Source organism: Sinocyclocheilus rhinocerous, unplaced genomic scaffold (assembly GCF_001515625.1).
Source record: "Sinocyclocheilus rhinocerous isolate Xijiao unplaced genomic scaffold, SAMN03320098_v1.1 scaffold6005, whole genome shotgun sequence".
NCBI lineage: Eukaryota > Metazoa > Chordata > Actinopteri > Cypriniformes > Cyprinidae > Sinocyclocheilus > Sinocyclocheilus rhinocerous.
This window is the reverse complement of record NW_015631116.1, coordinates 10,686-20,800: the sequence shown is the minus strand read 5'-3', so window position 1 is coordinate 20,800 and position 10,115 is coordinate 10,686. Positions and strand designations below refer to the sequence as shown.

At 37.3% G+C, this 10,115-nt stretch overlaps 1 pseudogene; it reads left to right on the top strand.

Moving 5' to 3' along the window:
* The first annotated feature begins 292 nt into the window (after positions 1–292).
* Positions 293–3,668, top strand: LOC107741610 (extracellular calcium-sensing receptor-like; annotated as a pseudogene).
* The last annotated feature ends 6,447 nt before the right edge of the window (positions 3,669–10,115 follow it).

Genomic DNA, 10,115 nt, shown 5'->3' with positions numbered 1-10,115 from the left:
CACACACACACCGAAAAATAAACAAGTACATAAAAATATCCAAAGACTGGTCAAAGAAAATTATGCATATGAATAAAATGATGTACGGCAATTACAGTACATCCTCTGTTAAGGGTGTAAACAAGCTTTGGTCTATAAAAAGGGTGACTGTGTTGGCCACTGAGTGTATAAACGGATCCAACCCACAATGCTGATTCTGGAGCTACTACTGCTCATGTCAGTGTTGATCAAAGCAGTACAGCCAGACTGCAGACGACAGGGCAAAGCGCAGCTGCCTGAGTTCATCAAAGATGGAGCTCTAAAGATTGGAGGCATCTTCACATTTTACACAGGCTATACTGGGGTGATTCCGAGTTTTACCCGATTACCTCCTCAACCAAAATGCAAGGAGTATGTATGTTTTCAGTGCAAATGTTTATCATAGTGTATTGTAATTTGTACTATTGCATAATGCATCGATATTTGTGTTTTGCTTAAAAATAAGTTGTACTTGCTTCTATGTGTTACTTTTTTCCACTCTTTCTCTAACTAAAAAAATGTGTCTCTTTAGTATCAATTATAGGGAATTTAAATTTGCATGCACTATGATCTTCGCAATAGAGGAAATAAATAAAAACCAAAATATACTCCCAAACCACACGCTGGGTTATGAAATCTTTAATGCCTGTGGATTCTCTAATATTCTGCAGTCTGCACTTTCACTGTCCAATGGACAAGATGTCGTTACTGATGAATTAAACTGCACCAAGGTCGATACTGTACAGGCTATAATAGGTCATTCAGGATCCACTCCAACCATTGGGTTTGCTAGAATAACTGGCCGATTCCACATACCTGTGGTAAGATGTGATCCCATGATATTGTCTGCCTACTTATCAAGTTTACCATTATTATTCTGGTATATATGAGGTTATATATACCTGTTATTATTTTAAAGAATGATTTTCACTCAGTCTCATGCATGCTGTTGTCACATTTGTATTTGTGTTCACACAGATAAGTCATTTTGCTACCTGTGCTTGCCTGAGCAACAGAAAAGAGTTTCCTTCTTTCCTCAGAACTATTCCAAGTGATTACTACCAGAGCAGAGCACTGGCCCAGCTGGTGAAACATTTTGGCTGGACATGGGTGGGAGCCTTAAGCAATGACAACGATTATGGTAAAAATGGCATTGCCACATTCATTAAGGCTGCACAAGAGGAAGGAGTCTGTATTGAATACTCACAGGCTTTTGAAAGCACAGGATCAAAAACGTCATTAAAAAATATTGTAGACACTATCAGAACCTCCAAATCTAAGGTAATAATGGCTTTCATGTCACACAGAGAGATTAAGATACTGGTGGATGAGCTATACAGGCAAAATATTACAGGACTGCAGTGGATTGGAAGTGATGCCTGGATCACAGAAGACTCTCTAGCAGATAGCCAAGGCCACACTTTGCTAATTGGATCTATAGGATTCACTGTCCGCAATGCTCAAATACCTGGACTAGGCCCTTTTCTACAAGAAGTCAACCCCTCACAATTTCCAAAAAGTATGTTTTTCAAAGAATTCTGGGAAAACATTTTTCAATGCTCATTGAGCCCAAATGCAATACAAATGGCATGCAATGGCTCAGAGCACTTGAAATATGTCAAACATCCTTTCACTGATGTGTCTGATCTGAGATATGCCAACAATGTCTACAAGGCTGTGTATGCAATAGCTCATGCACTGCATAATCTATTGTCATGTAAGCAACAAAAAGGCCCATTTGCTAACGCCACCTGTGCCCAACCAACTACAATACAACCCTGGCAGGTAAAATATCTTCTAAATAGAAAATCTAAATATCTAACTTTAAATATATGTAAAAATCCAAGTAAACTGCATGATGCAAACAAAATATTATTTATTTATTTATTTATTAGTATTATTATTTTAACCGATGAAATCACCATATTATGTTATCAATTAAAAAAAACAAAACTGTTTTGCCATTTCAGATTTTACATTATCTGCAGACTGTGAATTTCACCATGAATGGGGGAGAAACAGTCTTTTTCGATAGCAAAGGTGACTCCCCTGCCAGATATGAACTGGTAAACTTACAAAAGGTCACAAAAGGCACAATGGAAGTAGCAACTATTGGCTACTATGATGCAATTCAGCCTCGTGGGCAACAGTTTACTATGAACAATGTCAACATCATCTGGGGAGGAGGCCTAAGAACTGTAAGAGTCTCTTTTCAAATGAACCTTCCAATCAAAACAAAATCCCCAAGTGCACATGTGATGCAGCAATGCATCATAATGGCACAGACAAACATGTGTAAACATGTGCAAACATGTCACACAGCATATTATTTTTCTATTGTTGTTCAAGTAGATTTCCCCTGGTGTGTGGCAGGTGCCTGTGTCTCTGTGCAGTGAGAGCTGTCCCCTAGGCACTAGGAAAGCAGTGCAGAAAGGAAGGCCCATCTGCTGTTTTGACTGTATCCCATGCCCTCCAGGAGAGATTAGTAACACAACAGGTAATGCTTGTTTAATTGGTCTTTTAACACTTGCAGTTCATCAAAAGAGGATCAAATGGAAAAAAATTACAATAATTTTAATCTAAATGATCATGAAACTGTCCTTAAAACATAATTTAAAACACTTACGTAAAGGAGTAGTAAATGATAAGTTATATGATCAGTTAGTAGTATATGATCGGCTAGAAGAGGCTTAATTGAAATAACAGGCTCATTACTATTGCAATTCCATTTTCACCCACACCAGATGCATCTGACTGTGTGAAGTGCCCTTTTGGATACTGGTCCAATAGCAGAGGTGATGAGTGTATCATAAAGACAGTGGAATTCCTGTCATTCAACGAAATCATGGGTATCATTTTGATGATGCTTGGGTTACTTGGGGCATTTCTAACTATGTTCATATTTGCAGTTTTTTTTCACTACAAAGACACACCAATAGTAAAAGCCAACAACTCAGAGCTGAGCTTCCTGCTGCTCTTCTCATTGACTCTGGGTTTTCTCTGTTCACTTACTTTCATTGGTCGACCCACTGAGTGGTCTTGTATGTTGCGTCACACAGCGTTTGGGATCACTTTTGTCCTCTGTATCTCTTGTGTTTTGGGGAAAACAATAGTGGTGTTAATGGCTTTTAAAGCTACACTTCCAGGAAGAAATGTCATGAAATGGTTTGGGCCTCTTCAACAGAGAATCAGTGTTGTTGGCTTTACTCTTGTACAGGTCCTCATCTGTGTGCTTTGGTTAACAATATCCCCACCTTCCTCATATATGAACATGAGCTACTACAGAGAAAAGATCATCCTAGAATGCAGATTAGGCTCAGCTGTCAGTTTCTGGGCTGTGCTCGGTTATATTGGCTTACTGGCTGTCTTGTGCTTCATTCTGGCTTTTCTAGCTCGGAAGCTGCCTGATAACTTCAATGAAGCCAAATTTATCACATTCAGCATGCTCATATTCTGTGCTGTCTGGATTGCCTTTATCCCAGCTTACCTAAGCACACCTGGAAAGTTTACAATAGCAGTGGAGATATTTGCAATTTTAGCTTCCAGTTATAGTTTACTAATCTGTATTTTCATTCCAAAATGTTATGCTATCCTGCTAAGACCAGGTGCAAACACAAAAAAAGCATTTACTAGGAAAGGTCCCACATTAACCTGATCAGATGTTATAAAAAGGATGTGGCATAAACATAACACTTTTAACTAAATTAAAATAGCTGAAGATATGAAAAATGCAAAAAAATAAAAAATAAAAATAAATACTACCAAGGTCACATCAGACATCAAAAGGCTCAGTGAAGACCTGAACATTTTTCAGTCATCCAAGTGAATGCAACATATATGGTCTCCCTCTAGTGCGGGGAAAAAATGGTATAGGACTACTAATGTAAGACTTGAATTTCATCATTTTCTCTCTTCCGTTTCTCACACTGTAAGTCTTTTTCATTATCAGACCTTTATGGGTGAATATAAGAATATGTGAGTGTTTTTTTTATTTATGATAAAGTCATGATAACTTGCGGTCAGTGATTACAGCATTGCCACTGTAAATTATTGAACTGTCAAAAGAATGTCATGCCAGCTTCTCAATGAATGAACTGTAACTCAGAAATGCTCTTACTACACTGCTTACTACACTTAACTTTACAAATAAAATATATACCTACTATAAACCTCCTGAATACCCCCATTCCCATGGAAGACCTAAATAACACAAAAAGCAATAAAAATATGTTTCCAAACTATCATATTTTGTGTTTAGGCTAATTATATAAGGTTGCACAGCCATAACAACAATGGACCTTGGCGAGGGAAAAAAATCATCTGGCCTATAAAAAAAATAATAATAATAAAACATTTATAATCAATTTCTAATTAAAATGGCAAAAGACATCAGGGACTGGTCAAACATCAGCGTTAAGGTATAAAACAATACAACCCACTGAACTGGCTGAACGTCTATTCCTTACCACATAATTTTCACTAGTGTGAAATGAAATGTACCATCTAAGGTCCTTAAACTCCTTAAAATGTAAAAATTGTAAACTCTTAAATATGTTGTGTTAAATATTTTGTCCTTTTATTTTGAATAAAGTTCCTAATTAATCAATCATTACATTTATTCAAATTTAAGCAACATGCAGTGCAATCTGAAGATGCAACAGAAATAAATCTAAGATTTTATATATTTTCAGTAGTTATTGCACTGCTTCAGTTAAACCAAATATTGTCTGAAATAGTGTTTGTGTAAAGTAATGTTTACCTCTGAGAATTGGCCCTTGTGTTTCACATCAGTACCTTCCTCTTTTGTCACTAAAGGAGTGTATAAAGCTAGGACAGCTTTTGCAACCGTGTCATTTGAACTTCCTTATATGCAGATTTGAACTTTGTTGAACCGTAGTTACACGGGATTCGAACCGGAGCTGCTCCTCTCAAGTATGTCTCCGTACTCTGTGAGCTACCGAACAAACCTACCGTCTATGAAAACCCATAGATATGAAGCTGGATATGTGCGATGCTAACATTCAAAAGCATCAGTTTTCAAATCTCCCAGCATATTAAAATTATTATGAAGTCATAACATAATATTCTTCAAGTAATTGTGCGAAAATTACGCTTTATTAATCAAAACTCTGTAAATTTGTGTGAAAAGGAATAAAAGGTGTCGGAGTTTTACTGCCTCTAGTGTTCATTTCTTTTGGAAACTGCAGTGATATGTACTTACTGGTACGTCTATTGACTTATTGGCATCTAGCGAAAAAGTGCCACTTTTTCACAGCATTTTGGATCACGTTTGTCCTCTGTATCTCCTGTGTTCTGGGGAAAACAATAGTGGTGTTAATGGCCTTCAAGGCTACAATTCCAGGCAGTAATGTTATGAAATGGTTTGGCCGATTGCCACATAGACTCAGTGTTCCTGCCTTTACCGTGACACATAAATGTCTCTTTGTATTTTGGTTTTTAATATATTCCCCTTCATTTAACTTGAGTATGAACTGCTACAAAGAAAAGATGACCCTAGAATGTGATGTGCTCTCTGCAGTTGGTTTCTGCCCTAGTTTGGATCACTTGGTGCTTAGCTTTATTCTGACATTTCTTGTACGTAACCTGCCATTTACTATGGCCTGTTACTCAGTGTTGAACATCCATGTAATTATGGGTGTGACAACAAGAATTTTGCTCAGAGCATTATTAAGATAAAGCTAGCCTGGCTGAAGGTCAAATGCAAATATAAATGTATATGAAAGCTAACCTTTATACTTGTATAAAAAAAAAACATTTTGCTCATTTCTGAGATGCAGATGTTTAAAGGGGTCATATGATGCTTTTTTAAAGATCATTATTTTGTGTATTTGGTGTAACAGAATATGTTGACATGCTTTAATGTTCAAATACTGTACATTATTGTAGGTCCTCTATGCCCCGCCTCTCTCAAACGCTTTGTTTTCTACAAAGTCCCTCCTTCCGACAAATGCAGTCTGCTCTGATTGGCCAGCTGAACCAGTGCATGCAAATATTTTCACATAGTGAGGTAGATATGTGGGGTGTGTTAGAACGAGCCGTTTTAGGGGGGCGTGGCAGAGTCTTAACTTTGATAAAGAATATCTCTTTGGTTTTGAGACTTTAGTCTTTGCAACTTCAGGGATCTTATCTATGCACAATCAGCTTGTAACACTCCAAAGAGAAAGGAAAACTTGAAATCGCATCATATGACCCCTTTAAATTAGAGTGTCAAAAAGTGAAGTGCTCAACATTTTTTTTTCAATAAAAGCCATCCTAAATAATTGATGTCATGCTTTTCTTTGGAGTGTTATTAAAAAATGATGGAATACTACAACATTGCCGCTGCATTTTTTAATTACTCAGGTGAAAAAAAGGTTCTACATTTTACAAACGTGGACCCATATGACATATTATAGTGTTTAATGTAAGTTTAATCTAATATAAATGTATGTATGTAATCTGTGTGGATTTGCTTTTTTTATTATTATTCTGTAAATATTTAGTTGAGTCATGAAACAATTTCTTGTTCAAATTCTAAACAATGACATCATCCATCATGGCAAAAGCTGATTGACCTCCGTTGATTCTGCAGGTGTGCTCCAGTTAATGAACTTACTGCTTAACTTTGAAATAGTTTGGCTGTGTTTGCTGCATTCAAAGAAAATCCTCAGAAAATTCAGCATCTTAAGATAAATGAACGATTTCATAATTCATATGTAGCATGTTGCGTGGTCTGCATTTATCACTTTCTAAATGAAGCAGCATTACATGATATTTAATGTAAGGATTGAATAACAAAACAAATTGGCAAAGACAGCATGAAAATATGCATTGTCAATAACAGTAGCAGCAGTAACAGTAGCAACAGAAAGACAACTTAACTGCGAGGATATAGCCATATTCCACTTGCAGTTTCTTCCATTCATGTGGGCGAGTCGTCTCGGTAACATGAATTTTAAATCCATACATGTGTGGGGCAAGGTTTCATGCATGAGCAGTAAAGAGCTAGTACATGTGCCATGCATTAAATAATAAATCTATCATTTATTTTACAAATGGGGCACAGCCATGTTAAGGTATGCCTAATGTGACAGTAGCATGTGGTTGCTTTTTTTTTTTAAATCATCATTCAATAATTAGTTAACAAGCTTATTGCAAAAAAAACAACAAAAACAAAAAAAACAATATACATTAGTTTTAATTAGGGATGCACCGATACTGATACTGGTATCGGTATCGTCCCGATACTGAGCTCCTGTACTCGTACTCGTACTCGTTAAAATTCCCGATACCAAACGCCGATACCACACAGCATGTGTTGCTTGCTTGAGTGTTTCTGCATTATATGTGTGTGGCTTTGGAATATAAATCGCAGCACGTTTCAGATGAAAATAAAACGTGACTTCTATTTCTGAAAATATCACAGTTTTTTTAGAGATTTATAACGAGTGGTTCCCTGCATTATTACAGCAAAGCGCGTGATTACAGTACTAAGCCGCTGCAATGGAGCAGCTCTAATGCTATTAAATTAAAGATGATGTACCATAGAGCAAAAAAAAAATTAACAGTGAAAGTAACAAAAACTTTTAACTCTGAGTTCTTGTTATATTTTATTACCATTTTCTAAACTATAGCGAATAAACTGTGATAATGTGAGAAATGTTGCAGGTGTCTGAATACATTTTGGTTTGACTGTATCTATTTGATAAATGAAGTTAACCAACTAACATTATACATACTCTTTTTACATACTCTACTTTTGGTTTCTGTACCCAATATTTAAAAAATGTACAAATGCAAAAAAAATATTGGTAGCGTTACTCGGTATCGGCAAGTACCAAAAATAAAAGTATCGGTATCGGGCGAGTACTGGAAAAAGTGGTATCGGCGCATCCCTAGTTTTAATGCATACCAAGCCAGGTCATCTCATTTCCACCTTAATTTTCCCGCAATTGGGCACCAGTGTTGCCAGGTCCGCGGTTTTATCACGAAATTGGGCCACTTTAACACTGTTGCCGCAGGTTGTTTTTCATGTCTGACCGTTGAAGCGACCCCAATAATGTGATATTTAGTCCCTGGAATGCAAATTTTACCAAGGGAACCCCGTCAAAAAATGTGTATTTTACCTCCTGGAACACGATTTGTACCAAAAAAAAAAAAGTAGTCAAAACCCATTTACTGCACTTTGTTATTCTTATTATTTCCCTACACCGCCTAATGAATTGCACATTCACAGAAAACAGCTTACTGATAAGAAACAGCACAAATCAAAATCTACATTCATATATACATAACTTATCCCTTTTATCGGTATGTGTGGATGTTTAAATGATGTACATCAATACATATAATTACATCAATTGAATGCACCACAATAATAATTACCTTCTGAAATAGATGTCATTGACTATGTTTACATGTGCACAAATAATGAAATTATTTCCAATAATCAGAGTAGGACTTAACTGACCCTTCGCACAGACCTGACCCCCCCCTAAGTGTTGCTATGTCCGACAAGCCATGCCGTTCTCACGTGTTGACAAGTCCATGGTTTTCCCATGGAATTGGGCTACTAGATCATATGGATTTTCTGTCTGCAAAGTTGTTAATCAAAAAAGTGCATGATACATAAAGATATTGTCTCTCAAAAGAAAGAGCCGATTCTGAACCGCCTTAAATAGTCATCATATTTTCTGCCTGTTACGTCAGAAGGTAACACATTTGCATAATCCCGCCTGCCCGTGAAATACGAACACTCTGACCTGCCCACAAACACTTCCGCTATTTAGTGTGTTTTCATCAGGTCGAGAAGACGCTGTGTTCTGCGTGGTGAAAGAAAGTTTGTTTTGTTTTCATTGCCGAAAGATGATGATGTGAAGACATCACGTAAAGTACCACATACAAAGTTTAAAATTACCACTGAGAAACGTCCTGATCAAGTCGTGCTTGCGATGGAGTTTCTGGTTGAGCGACTGCATCGGTATCATCCTCAGACTCGGGCTCGAATTGATAAGGTAATATCGATGCCATTTTTGTAAGCTTATACCATCTTTGTTTACAAGTAACCCTCTGGAGCAAAAAATTAATTATGGTAATGGCCGTTTCGTTTCCGAGACGCATTGTATACGGAAAGACCAATCACAACAGACTTGGCCAGCTGACCAATCAGAGCAGAGTAGGCTTATTGAAGGGAGGGGTTTACAGACCTTAAGCCCAGAACTGTTTCAAAATCATTTAAACATTATTCTAATATTAAATGTATATTCTGAGAAAATGACAATGTTTTCTGATCTTAGATGCATTTAAACCTGCCACGGGTTGCTTTTCATGTCCGCGGATTGAATCGACCCCAATAACGTGATATTTAGAACTCTGCAAAAACATGTATTTTACCCCCCTGAAAGCGATTGGGCTAGTTTTGAGTAGCAATTGGGCGGGTTTTGTTGTGAAATTTGTTCTGTTGGTTATAGATCTGCTACACTGCTGCTGTTGGTTATTGCTGTAGTTGTAGATTATTGCTGCTGCTGCTGCAAGCAAGTACAGGAAATTGCTACTGCCAATGCATATGGTGATACGGTGCCATGAGTATTTAAGACATACTGCTGCTGCACAAATAGCATATAAAATAACCCGTAGCAGATCTATACAGGTGGAGCTGGGGAAGGTGGAGGGTTTCAGAGAACGCTGAAAGCACGCTGCAGGAATCTCTAGTTAATGCTAGCCAGCCATATAAATGCAAGGCAGTAAGCTCATTGGCTGCATATGCAACATGAACCAATCAGCTGTGCCAAGTCGTTTAACTCTGAATATCATCGGTTACGTTAACAACCCGTCATCTAGAGTTCCATGACTGAACTATATATTTCAATCATGACATTGTGACATGAGCATGGTGATGGATATGACAATGTTAATGTATTTGGTCTTGGCGGAATAGATCTGCTACACTGCTGCTGTTGGTTATTGCTGTAGTTGTAGATTATTGCTGCTGCTGCAAGCAAGTACAGGAACTTGCTACTGCCAATGCATATGGCAATTCGGTGCCATGTGTATTTAAGACATACTGCTGTTGCACAAATAGCATATAAAATAACCCC